The sequence below is a fragment of the Mobula hypostoma genome, chromosome 11, assembly GCF_963921235.1.
Source record: "Mobula hypostoma chromosome 11, sMobHyp1.1, whole genome shotgun sequence".
Classification (NCBI taxonomy): Eukaryota; Metazoa; Chordata; class Chondrichthyes; order Myliobatiformes; family Myliobatidae; genus Mobula; species Mobula hypostoma.
In genome coordinates, this window is record NC_086107.1 from 8,704,221 (window position 1) to 8,725,904 (window position 21,684).

At 41.6% G+C, this 21,684-nt stretch overlaps 1 long non-coding RNA gene across 1 annotated transcript in view; it reads left to right on the forward strand.

Moving 5' to 3' along the window:
* Positions 1 to 21,684, forward strand: part of LOC134354225 (uncharacterized) — a 100,814-nt gene that overhangs the window by 52,005 nt on the left and 27,125 nt on the right. Inside the window, exons 2-3 of the long non-coding RNA XR_010019734.1 lie at positions 5,573 to 5,652; positions 9,303 to 9,422. This is a non-coding gene — a long non-coding RNA (uncharacterized LOC134354225). The remainder of the gene's footprint in view (positions 1 to 5,572; positions 5,653 to 9,302; positions 9,423 to 21,684) is intronic.

Sequence of the window (21,684 nt, forward strand, 5' to 3'; positions counted from 1 at the left end):
AACTGTAAATCACATAATTGTATCTGGTGTATTGTCTGTTATTTGGGTGGGGTGGGGTACATCACACAGCATCCACACAAACTAATTACCCAGTTTGGCGGGGCCGAGGCTGTTTCCCTAGACGACAGCAAGCTGAGCAACCCTGAAGGTGGCCGGGGAGCTACACCTAACTAAATAAAGAAAGAAATAAAGACATTGACAGATTGGGAAGCAAGGATAGAAGGAATTGTAAACAGGACTCAGAGAGTTTCAATGAACCCTGGATTATGGAAGGTGGAGTATGGAAAACCAGCCAAGAGGATAATGGAATGGTTTGAAATAATGACACTAAGGTGGAATTTGACAACCTTTATGATCAAGAGAATTTGTGTTAAGATGTTCAGCTTATGGTCAAATGTGACCAAGAAATTGTAAAGCCAGCCTGCTCAGTTTTTCAGGTGTACTTGTTGATGGAGATAGACTATCACTCTTTTTTCTCCAGGGATTAACAGGCAAGGACTAGAGCGCACGTGTGTGAGTGGGAGAAGGAATGGGGCTTGTTTTTGCTGCTCGTTGTGTTCTCTGTTGTTCTACCAAGGATTGCGGGCATGCTTTGTTGGCGCAGGATTGTGTGGCAGCACTTGTGGGCTGCCCCCAGTCCATCCTTGGGTCTGTTGGTTGTTAAAGCAAATGACATGTCTCACTGTATTTTCCAGTGTAGTACATATGACAAATAAACTTGAATCTTGAATATTGAGATGATGTAGAATAAAGCAAATGTGTAAAGTGAGATAATGAAGGAAGTTCCAAGAGATGGAGAAGTTCACCTGAACTTTTTCCAACACGCTCTATTGCATCTGGTGCTGATGATGTGCTTTGTGCCACAGAGGTGAAACAACGAATAGACCTTGTTTCATCAAATTACAAGGATGTTGACGGGACTTGAAGACCTGAGTTATAGGTAAAGGCTAAATAAGTTAGGACTTTATTCCCTGGAGCATTGGAAACTGAAGGGAGATTTGATAGAGGTATATAAAATTATGAGGGGCATAGATAGCATAATTGCAGACAGACTTTTTCCACTGAGGTTGGGTGAGACTAGAACTGGAGGTCATAGGTTAAGGGTGAAAGATGAAAATTTTAAGGGGGATCCTCTTCTCTCAGAGGGTGAAGAGTGAGTGTAGAGCAAGCTGTTAGCGGAGGTGGTGGATACAGGTTCGATTGCAACAGCTGAGAGAAGATTAGATAAGTACATGGATGGGAGAGGTATGGAGGGCTAAGGTTTATGTGTGTGCTGATGGGACTAGGCAAGAATAACAGTTCAGCACAGACCAAATGGGCCAAAGGACCTGTTTCTGTGCAGTAGTGCTCTCTTGCTCTCTGACTCAGCAACCATTTTGTGAAGCACCCTTGTGGTCACCTTCAGCTTCTAGTTGCATGTCATTTTAACTCTCCCTCCCACTTCAGAGCCCACCTGACTGTTCTTAGCCTTGTCCACAGCAATGGAGAGGCCAAACACAAAACAGAAGAGCAACTTCTCATAGTCTGCTTGGGTAGCTAGCCATCCCTGGTGTTCATCTGCACACACTCACCTGTCCACCGAGCTCGCTTCTCCCCTTGTACATCTCTTCCACCTGCTTCCACCTGCCCGTCATCTCCTCCCTATCTGGTTCCAACTATCACCTTCCAGCCTTTTTCCCATCCCTTGACCTCATCATACCATCCCCATCTGGTCTCACTTCTTACCTCTAGTCTCAATCCCCGTCCCCTTGGTAACCTCATATGATGGCGAGCTCCCTTCTTCTCTCTGTCCCGATACAGGCTTTGCACTTGAACCATCAACTAATAACATGTGCTTCCACAGATACTGCTCAACCCACTGTGTTCTTCCAGTGTTCTGCTTTTTGTTTCAGGTTCTGGCATCTGCAGTTCGTTTATTTATTGAGATACAGTGCAGAAAAGTCCCTTTTGGCTCTTCGAGTCACACCACCCAGCAACCCCTGCTTTAACCCTAACTTAGGAGAATTTACAATGACCAATTAACCTACCAACCAGTCTGATTTTGGTCTGTGGGAGGAAATTGGAGCACCCTGGGAAAACCCACATGGTTACAGGGAGAACATACAAACTCCTTACAGTCAGTGGCAGGATTTTATCTAGTATGGTAAAGTTTAGGCATTGATGCTTTTGGTTTCTATAATTAAATTATATATTTAACAATATTTTAAAATTATCCCTAGCAGAGTCTGACACCAGATATTATAAGCCACTTAAAATTTGTGGAGAAATTCAGCTTGTTTGCTCAACTTGGTACACTAATGCATTCTTCTCTCTATTAGTGTAGACTAGCTTGCAAAGTGTATCTCACAACACTGCTCTTTAGCCAGACCTAACACAGATACTACTGCAAAATAAAAAATTTCACAACATATATCACTGACAATAAACCTGATTCTGATAGAAATACATAATCTGATTCTAAGTGCTATGTTAACTCATTGGTCTTGTCATATCAGAGATATTTCCCTGTTATACCGGCCCCGAACCTATTTCAATAGACAGTAGATAATAGGTGCAGGAGTAGGCCATTTGGCCCTTTGAGCCAGCACCACCATTCACTGTGATCATGGCTGATCATCCACAATCAGTACCCCGTTCCTGCCTTCTCCCCATATCCCTTGAATCCGCTATCTTTAAGAGCTCTATCTAACTCTCTCTTGAAAGCATCCAGAGAATTGGCCTCCACTGCCTTCTGAGGCAGAGCATTCCACAGATCCACAACTCTCTGGGTGAAAAAGTTTTTCCTCAACTCAGTTCTAAATTTTCTTCCCCTTATTCTTAAACTGTGGCTTCTGGTTCTGGACTCCCCCAAAATCGGGAACACGCTTCCTGCCTCTAGCGTCTCCAATCCTTTAATAATCTTAAATGTTTCAATCAGATCCCCTCTCATCCTTCTAAATTCCAGTGTATACAAGCCCAGTCGCTCCAATCTTTCAACATATGACAGTCCTACCATCCTGGGAATTAACCTCATGAACCTATGCTGCACTCCCTCAATAGCAAGAATGTCCTTCCTCAAATTTGGAGTCCAAAACTGCATGCAATACTCCAGGTGTGGTTTCACCAGGGCCCTGTACAGCTGCAGAAGGACCTCTTTTCTTCTATACTCAACTCCCCTTGTTAAGAAGGCCAGCATGCCATTAGCTTTCTTCACTGCCTGCTGTACCTGCATGCTTGCTTTCCACATTAAACTGCATCTGTCATGCATCTGCCCACTCACTCAACCTGTCCAAGTCACCCTGCATTCTCATAACATCCTCCTCACATTTCACACTTCCACCCAGCTTTGTGTCATCTGCAAATTTACTAATGTTACTTTTAATCCCTTCATCTAAATCATTAATGTATATTGTAAACAGCTTATTTCCTCACCTATTGATGAATAATTTGCTTTCCCTCTCACTCAGTTCTGACAAGGAACGCGAAGAGTAAACGCTTACTTCTCATTCACAGATATTGCCTGTCCTGTCAGGTGTTTCCAACATTGTTCTGCTTTGTGTCAGGTATTCAGGCAGCAGGGTAGTGTAGCTATTAGAGTACCTGCGACCCAGGATCAATTCACACTGTTGTCTGTAAGGAGCCTGTACGTTCTCCCCTCGACTGTGTGGGTTCCTCCTGGATGCTCTGTGTTCTTCCCACATATCTAACGATGCTGGTTAATTGATCACGTGGGTCTAATTGGGTAGCATAGACTTGTTAGGCCAGAATGGCCTGTCACTGTGCTGTATCTCTAAATAAAAACACAAAATAAATTAAAATATCCTATATTTGCATGATTTTCCTTCATTTTATGCCAATACATCAGCCCTTCTTGAGAAGTGAACTTCCAAAAATTCCTCTACGGTGGCGATTATCAGTTTTGTTTTAGGACATAGTATTGAGTACAGTTTTGTTAGTCTCCTGAAAACACCTGGCGGGAAAAGGAATAAACTAGAATTCTCTATCTGTGAGCTACAGTGTAAACTGTATTTAGTCATTGGTCATGCAAAGATCAGAATGGGGACAAGAACAACAAATTTCATTTATGTAGCTTCACAATTATAACAAATCATCCAAAATTGCTGAATCAATTCATTCTTAGATAAGTGAAGTCGACAATGAATTAGGGATGTGATATTAGAATGAATGGACAAAAAATGTAGGTTTTGATGAACATTTTAAATAAAGGAGAGGGTTAAGAGGGATATTCTAGAGCATGATCATAGTTTTAAAGAAATGATCAACAATTAGATTGTAGTCTTAGCTAAGTATTTATGGCGGAACTCAACTGCAATGTCCTTCCTTGATGTAGAAATACCCTCTCCCACCTTGACTCCCCCAACACGATGAACCAACGTCTTGAGGGACATAAATATCATCTGCTCTGACCTGCCCGAAAGAACTTGTGGGATCAAACATTTCCTGCGGATGCTCTTGTTTGGCTTTGGCTTTTATTTACTTGTGTTTCTATCCATTGGACTGTGCTTTATCACGAGGTGCTTCGCATTTAGCAACCGCTGGGTTTCTGAGTTATTTTATCCACCTGCTTTTAGCTCGCGAATATTAAATATTCTAATAGATTGTCACATTCGGTAAATTATGAGGAACTCCATTAACCCGAACCATATTCGAGCAGTCTTTTGCTCAATTGCATACTCTTCCTCTCAGCCCTCTGTTACCAAATAGGCATGGGTTAACGTGCTTTTCTGTAAAACAATATTAAAATCCTCACCAGCGTCCCAGTACCCCGGTGATGTTAAATCTCCGCCTTGTCTTTAATTACAGCGGGACCTTCCTACCTTCAAATTAAGCTTCAGAAGTAATTTCCAGCGCTGTGGCGAGGCAGCCAAGTTACGGTGCGCCGAATTAGTTTTAGCCCGCCTGTACTCCCCAGTGAGTACATCTATTAACATTATAATCTCAAACACTGTTTTTCATGTATACGCTATTGTCACTAAATCAACTCCTCAGAGTCTACAGAGACACTGACCCATGGCAATTCAGAGAGAGTGTAATTATCTCCGTGTAACTTGGGATAGATTTAAGAGATTACATTTCAACTAAATCTATATCAATGCTAATTTTACAAGACTCCAGGTGCTAGCCACTAGGAGATACCGCACTTGTCCAACAGCCTGCTTTAGAAACGAAAGAGGCTTGCTGTGTATCGAAGCAAGGGAAATGATGTCCCCTCAAAACAAAAATTACACATATTTTTCCACAAAATAGGTTCGTATAATGCAAAGGACAACAAAAGCACGCATGCTGAATTAACATTATACAAAAGATTTCTCCCCCAAATCTCTTCATATTCTGTCCCTGCTCAATGTTTAATGGCTAATCGTTAATGACAATCGCAAATAATGGAATCACTGAAGGTGTGAAATGCCCTAATGCCTCGATAGTTCACGAATATAATATCTAAAGACTGTTTCTATTCATTTTTTTCCACAAATGTCTGAATTAAAATGGCTCCTTGTGCGCCTGGATCCAAGCCACGATTCTACATTTGTTCTCTATTATTTTTTTCCTCTCTCTCTCTGTCTCTCTCCAGAGGGAATTAGAAAGTATTGCTGTTCTTTTAAGCATGGAGAGTGGGGTTCGACAACTTCGCGTGAAGCCGCACCATCCCAGGTGAGTAGGGGTGGTATAAGCTCTACATTAAAAAAATGAATAGAAAGAATAGCGATCTTAAACACGGCGATGTATCCATACAATTATATATAAATATATATATTTTTAAAAAGACCCTTCACTGTAGGTCGAAAGGTCTAAAAACAGCCAGCGACGGCTGCACGTATTTGCAAGATATCCGAAACAAAAACCGCATTACTTATGCTGCATGACTTTTCGGAAATGCATTATTTTCATTTAAGATGATATTTGAATGCCTCTGATAGTCAATAATAACTAATAAAGCGTCATGTCATAAAACAAACAAATAGAATGAGATAATACGAGGAGTGAACGTTTCGGTGACTAGATAATACATATCGTGCTATAAAGACGGGCGTAGGAAGCAAGAATGCGCCATGCCTGGCTTGGCAGCAGAGATTTATCGGCACAAAAGGGATTTTTTATATAAATAATTGACGGAATATTTGAAATAATTCAAGAAAGGGAAATAGCACGGAGTAAATCGGGCCAATAACAGCAACAAACCGTCCGGAAAAAGAATCCAGGAAGAAGACGCAATTTATTATTTCAACTGCGTGACAATCACACGTAAATATCGTGAAGATAATTGAAATGATTACTTCTCGCATCTTTAAAAGTGAGGAGATGTAAACAGAGCGACAGCAATCGCGCAAATCCCTAGTTGTATATAATTTAAATTTACATGATCTTGTTGAATCGCTGTTTTCTCCTCTCTCAGTCATAGCGTTTTCAAAAATATACCGCCGCAACGATTTTAGAAGGTTGAACTTATTACATTATTCATCCTAGGTATTGCTCAGTAGTAATGGGTCGTGTAAAAGACCGGATAGTTGACACAAATGGTTTCAGATGTAGCAATTCATTCGACTTTATAAACAATGCGGTGGGAAAATTAGATCTTGACCTCTTCCTGACGTAACAAAGACCGGTGTACTAAATATATTAAAAAACACATCGAATAATAAAATCTTAAACTAGATCATGTTTGTCTATAAAAAAACATCCGATAATTGACTAGCTTAAGACCTTCCCTTAATTATGCTTTTAATTAAAGCCAAGTTAAGGCACTATACCACATGAAGGGCAATAATTGCAAATTACATTACAAAGCTAGCAGATGTAGCCAGTATCTGCTGATAGAGGTATCTGAATAAAAGTCAAGCAGGAAAGAAAGTTGACGATAAATGAGTCAGCGTGCCCAAGTACCCTGAGAATTCAGGGGACATTTCATTATGCGCAGTGTACGGAGACTTTAACTCTTCCGTCATGATTGTTTTCATATTTCTTTGACATATATTGATTCGGAGGCAGCTGGGAGGCTTTGTCGCAAGAGAGAAGGGCAGTCAAAATATATTAGCTTGATGGCATAACTTGAATAGGAATACTGAAGCCAGAAATATGACAGTCAAACACATGACCAACTTCTGGCCATCCTAAAAGAAGCAAAGAATTGGAAAAGCAAATCCCTTTTCTTTGTACCTCTGGAGCACCACATTGTGTTTCTCCTTTGGTTAAAAAAAAGTGCATATACTTCTGCGCTCTGATATTATCGTATCGATGTAATCTTCTCTGGTGGGAAGACTTGAATTTTCTTTGCATTTCCAAGTACCCGTGATGTTAAAATCACATAATTATATCTAACAGAAGGAAATGCCAGCGCCTTGTTAGATCATCACATTAATCCCACTCTGTCAAACCATCTCGCTAACCTTAAGATACTTCCTTTCCCTCGAACCCTTCAAATAGAACTTATAAATTTTGATATAGTTGGTCGATGCTTCTCTCCCTCTGTCAGTCTCTCTCTCTCTCTCTCTCTCTCTCCCTCCCTCTCTCCCTCTGTCAGTCTGTCTCTCTGTCTCTGTCTCTCCCTCCCTCCCTCTCTCCCTCTGAAGGAAGAACATTTTTTACAAAACCCTTCACTGAGCAACGCGAGGGAAACCTTTGCCAAAGCGGGCCAGTTTGGCACAAGACAACGGGAAGAGCAATAATTGCAAATTACGTTACCCAAACCAACAGATGGGAAGAGAGAAACAAAGGCTATCCGAATAAAAGTGAGGGAAAAAATGGGCGCAAAGAGATGATAACGAAAATGTGTCAGTGTACCCAATTACCCATTCGGAAAACCGATGCCAAGACGTGTGTCCCCATTCCGATACAAGCAAATTTGAAATCCAGGTTATTAGTTCACCCAAATAATCCACACAACAGATATTGTCAGTTACACCCTAAGCAAACTGTTTTAGTTAATTACGGATTTTCTGATCTACATCCTACACATTACATAGGATGTATTCTAAATGTGTTGCACATGGCAATGTGATATATAACACTGTCCATGGCGTTTACACCGCAGTTATTTGTACAAACATCTGACCAAGCCCAGTGCACCGAAATGATTTTCAACTAGCGCATGGAAAGCTAAGAACACCAGTACCCCCCCCCCCCAGAAAGTGAGACCTGAACAATTTTAGCCACCCACGGCGATACACCTTTCGCCCATCTCACAATTGTTAGGAGTCAGTAGTTCGTTTCTTGTATTAAATGTCAATCTTATGTTGAAATTGCCGTGACCATCACATATAAAAAAAACAATAGCAAGCCAAAGAAATCTGAAGTGCTCCCATAATATGAGCATTCGTTTTATTTCGTGCTCGCTTTCTGGAAAGTACTGGACGTAATGAGAAGGTAGCTTTCTTCCAGGGGGCTGTTTTGTTCGAGATTCAAGCGGATACAATAGTGCGCGGTCTAACAAGGAATGGAGTTTCAGAGTGATTGTCTTGAACATAATTTAACATCTAAAACAATCCGGTCTCGGAAGCACAAAACTAATCTTAGCCCCGCGTTGTCCCCACTTGAAGAAAGCGCAGTCAGAAACTTTAATCCATCCTTTTACCTTTCCTGATGCGGATCTGAGACTTTCGGGTCTGTTATCTTATGCCTATATAAAGGTTGACTTGTTAAAATTTCATACATCAGAATCAAATCTAAACATTCATTACGATTTGAACGAGAAGGCATTTGCTATGTGAGGGCATTAGAATTCGTTTGGAAACATTTCGATTGGGCAGTTAGACGACAAATGACATGTGCAAATCGAATTATTGTTAGCAATCAAAATGAAAGAAATACCGTTCTGCCTGACTTGCAAGATGAGAACACGTCCACTCTTGCAACCCTACTAGCATTGTCGAATCCAAATTGATAAAGTATCTAGTGTTAACATTCTGTTGTTAATTTCAATGAAAGGTGAGTGCCCATTAGCGAAAAAAACATTGAATTGTCAGGACGTACTTAGGCTAACCCCAGCACTGCCTCTTAATACTGCGAGCAGAAACTGGGAAGAATTAAAGTCTCGGAACTAACAGCTAATGGAAAGGGGGGAGGGGTCTGTTTGCTAATACCGAGATTTTATATTTCGTGTGTATACGCTATAGATATTTCTAAAGAATCTGTGAAATCTTAATCCAGTGATTCCCCTTCTACCCTGGAGGTTTTATCTTTAGTACAACATTCATTTGCAGCTAGAACTCTCCAATCTGAATTGGAGGAAGGTAAATGCAGTTTGAGATTTTCTTTTACTCGCGCAAACTACAATATGTATCACATTTCCCTTTCTTCCGTGATAGGCACGTTGAAAACGCCACCTATTACAACCCTTCAAGGTGGTTCAACATCACTCTTGGCGTGGCGGGGCCGTTAGGCAGCCTTCTTGGCGATTAATCTGCCATTTCCCGTCGTCAGTCAAGGTAACTGCTAAATTCCCTCAAATACAAACGGCGACAAAACATCAAGATGACGAGCCATCTGTAATTGGCTCACTTTACAGGAGGAAAACGACTCCTTTATGTGTCGCATTGCCTTCAAAAGGAGCAAATACCACTCTTAGCTTTGGAGTTGAAATAAGCAGTGGGGGGGGGGGCAGAAACACCGATAAAAATACAAACCTGATTGTCCAGCAAAATACTTTAGTGTTTTTAATGCGCTGATTTGCGTGCAATTCAGAATCAGAATCAGGTTTACCATCACTGGCATATGTCGTGAAATTAGTTGTTTTGTGGTAGCAGTACATTGCAATGTAAAATAATGAATCTATAAATTACAGTAAGAAACGCACACACACACACATTTATACCTATCCACATATAGAGAAGTAGGGTTCAATATCCTTTCAGAAATCTGAAGGCGGAGGGGAAGAAGCTGTTCATCAAACGTTGAATGTGCGTCAATTACAAAGGGTATTAAACTTATGCAGAGAACACAGAGATCTTGTTTGCTGGTGCACGCTAAGCTTACCATCTTTTTAGTAATCATGAAGACGATTTTAACACACAATGCCCCACGTTCAACGGCATTTATTTAAATTCGGCCGCTTTTCAATTAATAACAAGTGGGAACATAAGCTTCCGAGATGTAAACTGTTGCTGCGCCAAGTAAACTGCCACTATTTAACCATTATAAATACCGTGGATGCTAAGTTAGCAGTGAATTAGTTCGACCTTACAGTGGTTACGGTTCACGGGGATTTGCGTAATTCCAGACATTAATCCAGTAATGTGTTCACAGTACTATCCACGTATTATTAAACCAGCCGTAGGTTATACAGGGAAATGGATATGAACTCAGATTACTATTTAAAACAATTGCCAAAGTAACTTGAATTGGGGTTTGTAAAATAAAGCACTTGTCATATTCTCTCGTCCGTTTTGTGTGGAATGTGTATTTTCATGTTCGAGAACAACTACGATATCCGGGCTCAGTAAACCACACCCCCCGCCACCCCGGCATCCGATTCCTGAATGGGTATTGAACCCACGAACGCTACCTCACTACTCTTTTATTTCCTATTTCTGCTCTTTTTATTTAATTTGAATATTTAATACCTATATACTTACTGTAATTCACAGTGTTTTTTCTAATATTGTGTATTGCATTGCACTGCTGCCGCAAAGTTAACAAATTTCACGACATATTAAATCTGATTCTGATTCTAATTCTAAATTATCGAGAGTATCCACCTTACAAGGGCGACTGTTCACTCGTTTGGAAAGATTTGCAAGGAAATTAAGTGACTTTTAAATAATATCGAAGCTTTCTTAATTTTATCAGCGAGGATGTGACAGTTGTTTCCCCTGCCAAAAGGAGGATTCTTATGTTTTATTTAATTTTTAAAAACGGTCTATTAAATTCTAACCACCATGCAGCGTTGAGATGTGCAATCACACAGCTCTTCAAATAAAAAAAACAGTCGTGTTTGAAAAAAACGTTATGTATGTATGTAGCATGGCGCTGAGGTTCAATGGAGAAATTTGCGCGCCTCGGCGAAGTGCGGTGGCAAGGTACGCTTTGCTGAGCCATAGCCTCAGGTTGATGCTATGGGAGGGGTTGGGAAGGAGTCTCTAGGGCTGGGGCGAAGGGGAAGGGGAGCGAAGTGTATAACAAGTGAGCCCAAATATCAGTGAACGCGCGGGGCGTCTCTCAACATCACCACCGATGACTTTCGTCTCAACATTCATTCTTTTCACCACTTGACACCTCTGAAACTGGACACCCCGTTGGAATGTACAGATCATAGTTAATTCCCCCGCCCCGCCATCCCGCAGGAGGCTGATCCTGGGATTGGCAACATGTTGTTTTGCCATGAGGACTCTGTACACCGAGTCTGCCTTGGATACTGTGCGCTGGGCATTCGGAGAGTATTTGTTTACATGGCTGAATCATAGTGTAATCCTGGTAGATGGAGCTGGATACTGCAATTTTAAGAAAACTGCACCACTTTTTAACAATAAATGCATTCTGAAGAATCTACTTAACGCCTCACTTTCTCTTCCCTGTAATAAATGTCACCAAAGTTTTTTTGCCGTTGTTGACCACATACAATCCTTTCGCCGGGACAATCTTAGGGCGTAAGAATGCTCCTTGCGGGGAGAGGGGACTACCTAAGTTACGCACGTTAGGCTACAAGCCACATCCTCGCTCTCTCATGTCTTCTGTTCTGAGGGTAGGTAACAGATGGCAAAGTCAGTCATCGACAATCCTAAACACATTGTGACTTACAACCGAGAGTGAAATATTCAGTGGCATTTAAATTAAATAGACTCTAATGCTTCGGTAATACTAATTACGTTTTCATTCAACTTTCGCTCAATAAATCAGCATTTAAAGATGGGATGATACTCCGCTGGTAAAAAGAGGGCCATTCTGCCCTTTGTAAATCGATGCAAACAATGCCCCCTTTCTCTCACGCGTACAAAAAAAACATGATAGGACTCCTAAACATCTGTCCAACTTGCCATTTGAACGAAAGCCAACCGGGAGAACACTCGCCTCCCCTTTTATTTCGCTGCTGCCGCCGCTGCTAGATTTTCTTTCTTTTATTACTATTATTATAATGTGGATTTTGAAGGGCGAGTAGAAGCGAACCAGAAATCCCGAGTCCATAGCCCTCAAGAGAAGAGGGGTTGGAGGTATTTTCACGCCGCTCCCTGTGAACACACTTGTCGGCGACCTGACTGGCGAATTTGTTACCGAGTTCTGTCGCAAGGGCTGAGGGTTTTTCTAAACCTCGCCGCGTTGATTTGGTGAGCCACTATAGAACGGGATGCAGCCGCGTTATTTCTCTCCCTCCCTCTCCCTCTGTCTGAAAGCCACAAGGAAATAGACTCTATGCTTGACTAACAACAGTTTTTTTTTCTTCCCACTATACATATGTAAAGGAAAGCCAATAAAACGCGCGGATAAAGGATTTCGCTGCTAAGAAATCTCGCCCAGACAAAAAGCCCCACTTGTGATTCTTCAAAGCTGCCCCAAAGCTACCAGTATACTAAAGAACTCCACAGTCAATACCTCTGATTGGAAAATAAATAGCTTCTGGATAAAAAAAAATAGCCCCATTGTCAAGCGGTGAATGTGGGTTTACATACAACAGCTTTGCTTGGGTAGGGAAAGAGAGGGAGAGACAGAGGGGGTCGGACAGAGGGGGTGGGACAGAGGGAGGGGGACAGAGGGAGGGAGAGGGAAAGAACAGGGAAAGGGAGAGGGGGAGAGAGGGAGGGAGGGAGGGAGGGGAGAGTCCTTCTTGGATAGAAGGAGCCCAAAGCAAAATATTTTGCAGTGTTTTTAAAAATTAAAACTGCAAGTCCCCATAGCATTTTTTTCAGTGTCCCTCTTCCGACCCTTAACGTAAACAAACCAAGTTGCCTGTTATAGAAAATTTCAGCAGTACGGTTGCCGACAGGCGCGACTATTACAAACAGGGCCTTAAAGCGTCCGATATAATCACTGGACTGACTTAACCTTTCCTTTAACTTTTTAATAGTGATAAGAATTCGCACATAGTTAAAAGTTCAACGCCCCTAGGGAACGTCATAGCCAATAAGGCAAGTGTACACTGGCCGCCAGCTCAGATATTCGGATCAGCCGGATCACAGTTTAAAAAAATTATAAAAAGATTATTGAACCCATATGAACACAAGAGATTCTGCAGATGCTGGAAATACAGAGCAACAAATACACACATTTCTGTAGGAATTCATCAGGTCAGGGAGCGTCAATGGGGATTGTCTTGATTGTTCAGGGCATGAAGTGATATGGGGAGATGGCAGAAGATTGGGGCTGAGAGCAAAAATGGATCAGCCATGATGAAATGGCGGAGCAGATTCGATGGGCCAAATGGCCTAATTCTGCTCCTATATCTTATGGTCTTATTGAAATAGTCGACGTTTCGGGCCAAGATCCTTCATCAGGGCTGGAAAGGAAGGGGGAAGTTTATCGCTTTTTCTCTAGATGCCGCCTGATCTGCTCAGTTCCTCCGGCATTTCGTGTGCATTGAACCCACATATTTTGTTTTGCAAGATTTCAACTAGAAAAATTGAACAAATGATTTCCAAACTGCAGCCCAGCTCTGCTGCGTGTCGTTAGAATGTGAAATTGTTGCACTTGCAGACTCTGCTATATCTGAAAAAAATGTAACTGGAAATAAATAAAGCCATTTGCATATTTAACAACCACCCAATACTAAAAAAGCCGCCAGTTTGTTAATGAACACCCTTAATAGGTTAATCCTTAATTCATCCCTGACATTGAACAAGACCAAATGAAACCATTTTGTCTGTCACACTGAGAATTTTCTTTTTGCCAACCAGCTATAGTTCATAGATAACAACTCCAAGCAGATTATAATAAGACAATTTAATTGGTATCCTGTAAAAGACATCACCCCGTTTTATGTGATTTCAAAGCCAAGGATAGCATTGTTTAACCCGGCCACATGCAATTTATAGTTCTTTTAACACTGTCTTTATTAGTGCAGTCAGGCCCAATTCCACAGCTGCAGCCTGAACGCTAATTGAATCTGAAGAGAGTTGTAGTTTGGTATTTGCATCTTCAAACTCTTTTTCACTCTGCTTTTAATTCATACAAGTAGTTCTAACAATGTGCGGGTCAAGGTTTTTGGTATACTTCAAGCCCGTTTAGTTAAAGACACGCTCATTGAAATACACCTGTTATTGAACTCTTTTGGGGCTTGGGCAGACTCCTCCTGCTAAAAGCCAGGTCAAACGATTAGCACAATTTACACTATTACGTTTTTTTTTGACAATCTGTAACTCAACCCTATCACTCTTGTGGCCGAGGGGGTTGTCAACGCTGTTTGGCTAGGAATGGTCGAGACGCCCTCTGGCGGCCCATCACCTTCTTAGCATACACGCAAATAAATCGTAATTAGCATATTAAAAAGTTAGCGGATTTCGCATAGTACCCCACAGATAAACTGGGATGTCGACAAGCATATTGAAAAGCATATGAACTAAGTGGCTTTCAATAAGTTAACAAATAAGCGAAATTCTAACGCATTCGACTTTTTAAAAATAATGTACTTCGTCATTTGAAGACACCCAAGTTGTCGTTAGCGCTCTTGATCCAGACTTGTTCAGTTAAATCAGATAGCGTTCTGGTCCAGTGATGAGTTCAACGCCACTTACTGCAGGGTGAGACTAGAACTATAGGTCATGGGTTAAAGGTTTATTGTCATTTAACTACATACGTGTATATAACGAAACAATAACAAACGAAAGTGCATTCATATTAAATATTGTAAGATATGGAACAGATTGACCAGTGGCAATTCGCATACGATGCGGCCGGGAGTTCAGAAGCCTAATGAACTGGGGGAAGAAAATGTTCCCCATCCCGACTGTTCTTGATTTTCTCCTGCCTGATGGCAGAAAGTCAAAGAGGATGCTGAATGATGGGTGGGATCCCTATTAATACTAAGGGCCGTGCATATGCAGCACTTCCGATAAACGTCCCCGATGGATGGTAGGGAGACCCCTATGATCCACTCCAGGTCCGACGCTCAGCTGCTCCCATACCAGATGGAGACGCAACTTGTCTCGATGGTGACAATGGGGAACATGAGGGAGAATTTCTTCACTCAGAGGGTGATGTTGGTGAGGAACGACCAGCCAACGGAAGTGGTGGATGTGGGTTCAATTTAAATATTTAAGAGAAGTTTGGGTAAGTACATGTATGGGCCGGGTATGGAGGGATATGGGCTGGGTGCAGATCGATGAGACTAGGCAGATTAATAGTTCAGCACGGACTAGATGGGCCAAAGGGCCTGTTTCTGTGGTGTGGTGTGGTGTTCTATGATTCGTGGAACTTTATTCTCATACTATTACGGAGATAGCAAAATCTGTGTAATTGGGACAATCTCGTTAAACTCGAGAAACGTTCTCAGCGGACTCCCCGAACAAATATCTCTGCTGCATTATTGACTCCATCGAGGTCGGGCCAGCTCATTAACTAACCAACAGCGTCGAACCCGCCAACCTTTGTTTATTTACACCGCTCCAGTTCAGAGTTTACAAAATAGGCACGATAGCATTTGTCCTCTGTTTCCAAGCGGTGGGGTCTGTGACTTGGCGGAAGTTCTGGCCTGTATCACGATCAGCTTTCGTTACCTTTCCTCAGAGAGAAAAAAAAGGCAAAGGAAGTGGACAGCTGTTAAAATATTGCACGTCTGAGCGAAACATGTGTGGAAAAGCTTTCAATTTTTAGCGTAATGGCTGACGAAACATTTATTAATGTTCATGAACGGGGCATTAGGCCGCGCCGCGTCTTAATAATGGACACAAGACGATCCATGGAGCATTGTGGGATCCGCGAGCAATTAAAAATAAGAGACCAAACGACTGGGGCAATGATTAATTATGAACGTTTGTCAGGATTACATAGAAATGGTGCAAGGTGCAATTGATTTTAAATTGCTCTACCATATAAAACTCAGCCACCGGGAGATTACTGAAGGTCCCATAAATTTTGCCCGTTCCCAAGAGCAAATTAATCCTGACATTGGCAGTTAATTGAGATATGTCAGGTTCCAGAACTGGTTCCTCATTTATTTTTTGGCCATTCTTGTAGAAGTGATACAGTAAAAAGCCCGGTCGCTATTTAGATGAAGCTGCCGGATCAGCAGTTCATTTTCGCCCATGGTCGAGGCGGGCTGTGCTGCGGCTGCATTATTTAGGGCATCCTATACCCTACCAACTCCCGCCCTAGATCAACGAGGGAGGACAAATTCCCTTTCCCTCTCCTCTTCCTCTCCACCCTACACCTCAAGTTCACAGACCGTGACTCAACCACCGGCCGCTGCACAGTCCTTAAAAAAAGTACAGCTCTCCAAAATGTGGGAACAGCAGATTTAACCCCAGACAAGGCGAGAAAGATGTTTTTAAGGCCCACGCGATTCTAGTGTCAACATTCCTAAACTCCAATAGTGAAAATTGTTGTTCAGTGAAGTTTGCTTCACAGTTTTAAGGTTTTATGTATACATCTGTATACATTAGGAAGAAGTGACATATGGTGGGAGGATATTGAATCATTGTGAATAGAGCTAAGGAACTGCAAGGTTAAAAATGCCCTGATGGGAGTTATATACAGACCCCCCAAAAGTCGTAAGGGTGTGATCTACATATTACAGTGGGAGATAGAAAATGCATGCCAAAAGGGCAATGTTACAACAGTCATGGGGGACTTCAAAATGCAGGCAGATTAGGAAAATCAGGTTGGTGCCAGATTACAGGAGGGGGAATTTCTAGAGTGCCTTTGAGATGACTTTTTAGAGCAGCTCGTGGTTGAGCCCACTAGAGGATCGGCTATTCTGGATTGGGTGTTTTGCACTGAACCAGAATTGATGAGAGAGCTTAAGGTAAAAGAACCCTCAGGGGAAAGTGATCATAATATGATCGAATTCACCCTAGAATTTAAGGAGAAGCTAAAGTCAGATGTATCAGTATTACAATGGAGTAAAGGGAATTACAGAGGCAGAGAGAGGAGTTGGCCAAAATTAATTGGAAAAAGAACACTGGCAGGGATGATGGCAGAGCAGCAAAGACTGGAGTTTCTGGAAGTGATTCAGAAGGTACAGGATATATACATCCCAAAGAGGAAGAAGTATTCTATAGGAAAGATGACACAATCGTGGCTAACAAAAGAAATCAAGCCAATATAAAAGTCAGAGACAGGACATATAATAGAGCAAAAATTAGTGGGAAGTTAGAAGATTGGGAAGCTTTTAAAAACCAACAGAAAGCAATGAAAAAGTCATTAAGAAGCTAAGTATGAAAGTAAGCTAGCCAATAACATTAAAAAGGATAACAAACCTTTCTTCAGATAAATAAAGTTTAAACAAGAGGTGAGAGTAGCTATTGGACCACTGGAAAACAATACTGGAGAAGTAGTAATGGGGGACAACAAAATGGCAGATGAACTGGATAAGTATCTTGCATGCATCTTTACTGTGGACACTAACAGTATGGTGGAAGTTCCAGGTGTCAGGGGGCATGAAGTTTGTTAAGTTTAAGTTTATCATACTAGAGAGAAGGTTCTTGGAAAACTGACAAATCTGAAGGTAGATAAGTTACCTGGACCAGTCAGTGTACACCCCAGAGTTCTGAAAGAGGTGGCTGAAGAGATCATGGAGGCATTAGTAAATGATCTTTCAAGAATTACTAGATTCTGGAATGGTTCCAGAAGACTGGAAAATTGCAAGTGTCACTCTTCTCTTTAAGAAAGGAGAGAGGCAGAAGGAAGGAAACTATAGGCCCGTTAGTCTGACCTTAGTAGTTGGGAAGATGTTGGAGTCAATTATTAATATGAGGTCTCCGGGAACTCAGAGTCACATGATAAAATAGGCCATAGTCAGCATGGGTTCCTCAAGAGAAAATCTTGCCTGACAGATCTATTGGAATTCTTTGAAGAAATAACAAGCAGGATAGACAAATGAGAATCAGTTGATGTTGTGTACTTGGATTTTCAGAAGGCCTTTGACAAAGTGCCCCACTTGAAGCTGCTTACCAGCCCATGGTATTACAGGAAGGATTCTAGCATGGATGAAGCAGTGGCTGATTGGCAGGAGGCAAAGAGTGGGAATAAAGGGAGTCTTTTCTGGCTGGCTACTGGTGAATAGTGGTGTTCCACAGGAATCTGTGTTAGGACCGATTCATTTTACATTATACGCCAATGATTTGCACGATGGAATTAATGGCTTTGTTGTAAAGTTTGCAGATGATATGAAAAGTGCTGGAGGGGCAGGTAGTTTTGAGGAAGTAGAGAGGCTACAGGAGGACTTAGACAGATTAGAAGAATGAGCAAAGAAATGGCAGATGGAATACGGTGTCAGGAATTGTATGGTCCTGCACTTTGATAGAAGAAATGAAAGGGTTGACGATTTTCTAAATGCAAAAAACTGAGTTGCAAAGGGATTTGGGAGTCCTTGTGTAGGATACCCTAAAAATTAATTTGCATGTTGAATCTGTTGTGAGGAAGGCAAATGCAATGTTAGTTTTCATTTCAAGAGGACTAGAATACAAAGGCAAGGATGTAATGTTGAAACTTTATAAAGCACTGGTGAGGCCTCACTTGGAGTATTGTGAGCAGTTTTGGTCCCTTATCTTAGAAAGGATGTGCTGAAACTGGAGAGGGTTCAAAGGAAGTTCATGAAAATGATTCCAGGATTGAATGACTTATCACATGAAGAGCATTTGATGGCTCTGGGCCTGTATTCATTCAAATTCAGAAGAATGAGACCTTATTGAAACCTATTGAATGGTAAAAGGCCTTGATAGAGTGGGTGTGGAGAGGATGTTTCCTTTGGCAGGAAAGTCTAAGACCAGAGGACACAGCCTCAGAATAGAGGGGCATCCTTTTAGAACGGAGATGGGGAGAAATTTCTTTAGAGGGTGGTGAGTCTATGGAATTTTTTGTCACAGACAGCCGTGGAGGCCAAGTGTTTACGTATATTTAAGGCAGAGATTGATAGATTCTTGATTGGGCAGGGCATGAAGGGATATGGGGAGAAGGCAGGAGACTGGGGCTGAGAGGAAAATTGGATCAGCCATGATGAAATGGTGGAGCAGACTCAATGGGCCAAATGGCCTAATTCTGCTCTTTTTAGACTTATTATAGACTATAACATGGTCTTATTATATATAGATTTTATGTTTTATATATTTTTATGATACATTGTGGGCATGTTATGTTGGCGCCGGAATGTGTGGAGACACTTGAGGGCTGCCTCCAGCACACCCACGTAGTGACGCAAACGACTTATTTCACTGTATGTTTTGATGTACATGTGATATTATTATTACTTGTCGCCAAACAATTGATACTAGAGCGTACAATCATCACAGCGATATTTGATTCTACGCTGCGTGCTTCCTGAAGTACAAATCGATAGTAAATATAACAAAAAATTATAAATCATAAATAGAAAATAGAAAAGGGAAAGTAAGGTAGTGCAAAAAAACCGAGAGGCGGGTCCGGATATTTGGAGGGTACGGTCCAGATCCGGGTCAAACTTGAATCTTGAATTTTTGTAAATAGCAAATTATTGCAGTTTGTTGCATTAACTTTCTAAAGTGACAGCATAAAAGGATGCTTATAGTGAAATGGTTAAACAAGTTCATTCTGGTTTTTGGGTATAGCCACCTGATAGGGCTGGTATTTATGGGCCGTCTTCTTGAACCATTTGATGAGATTGCTGCCACAGAACTGGGAAGGTGTGACTCCAGACCCAATTGACACCAGATAATGGGCAACACTGTTTAGAGGACTGACATTATTAGCTGTCCACCCAACCATTGAACACATCTACATGGAGTACCGTCACAGGAAAGCAGCACCCATCATCAGGAAGCCCCACCATCTGCTCTCTTCTCACTGCTGCCATCCAGGAGAAGTTACAGAAGCCCCAGGACCCACACCACCAGGTTCTGGAACTGTTATTACTCCTCAAATATCAGGCTCTCGAACCAGAGGGGATAACTTCACTCACCCCATCATTGAAATAATCCCACAATCAATGGACTCACTTTCAAGGATTACTGCTCTCAGGTTCTCAATATTTATTGCTTATTTATTTATTATTATTTATCTTTCTTTCTTTTGTATTTGCAGTTTGTCATCTTCTGCACATTGGTTGTTTGTCTGTCATATTGTGTGTGGTCTTTCATTGATTTTATTATGATTCATGGATTACTGTGTATGCCAGCAAGAAAAGGAGGGTTGTATACAGTGACACATAGTATGTGTACTTTGATAATAAATTTCCTTTGAGTTTTGCTTGATCTCAAGTGTTGCATTCTTCATTCCAAACTGCATTGAGTTAAGTGCAATAAGATTTTGCTTCTTTACTTCCAAATGTTTCTTCCTACTGAGTTAAAGTATGCACACAAGGTAAATGTCATTGATAATGTCTATACATCTTGCATCTCCATTGGGTGGGAAATTAATTTGCTTGCTTGCTTTGGATTTCAGTTAGTGGTTACGTAGTGTGAATGTTTGTGGTGTTACTGACATCGCAGCCACTTACTGGCCGTTCCTATTCCCAACGTGACGAGATGGCAGCAAGCCAACTTCATGGTCCACTGCAACCCCACGGGTAGAGGTTTCCCCACCCAGTGCTGTCCCATGGAACCCAGAAAGTTTGCATGTTCTTCCTGTGAATTTCCATCAGGTGCTCTAGTTCCCTCCTATGGTCCAAAGGTGTACTAATTAGTAGGTTAGTTGGACATTGTATATTGTCCTGTGATTAAGCTAGGATTAAACAGGTGGGTTGCCGGGCAGCGCGGCTCTTTGGGCCAAGAGTGCCTCTTCCGCATTGTATATCTAAATACAACATTACAGCACAGTATAGACCCTTTGGTTCATGGTGTTGTGCCAACATTTTATCCTACAGAGCCCTCCATTTTTCTATTATCCACTTGCCAATCTGAGAGTCTTTTAAATGTCCCGACTGCACCTGGCTCCACCACCAACCCTGGCTGCATGTTCCACACACCCTCCCCTCTGTGTAAAGAACTTGCCTCTGACATCACCTTAAGTTTGGAATCCCACAGGGAAGTTAGGGTTTCAACCCAGTGGACAAAAGGACAATGCTGCATGAAGATAGATCACGGCCTATCTGAACTCACCCTCTGCCATTCCGATACGCAAGGATATGGTAATGACCGGGATTGGGTTCTTACAAGTATAACAGAGTGGCCACCATACCAAGCCATGGTGCATCTGGATTGGGTGCTTTCCATGGTACACCTGCAGTAAGTGAGTGTTATTGGAAACATGAACAAGTTTCCGTTGCCATCTGAGGAAGGGTGTTGTGGTCTAAACATAACAACCAATGATTACCGGATATAAACCCTGGAACCCCTCCCCCAACAGCATTGTGACAGCACCATCACTGGAAGTCACAGCCAAATTCAGTTTATTATTAAAGTACATTATTGCCACTGTGTACTACCTCGAGAGTCATTTTCTTTCAGGTATTTATGGAAAAGAAATACAATAGTATTTATAATGACAAACGCGCAAAAGATGACAAATTGTGCAAGCAAGTAAATAATAATGATACCCAACAAATCAATGCAGTTACAAAGAAGGCACAACAGTAGCTCTATTTCATTAAGAGATTGAGGAGGTTGTCACCAAAGACACTTACAAATTTCTACA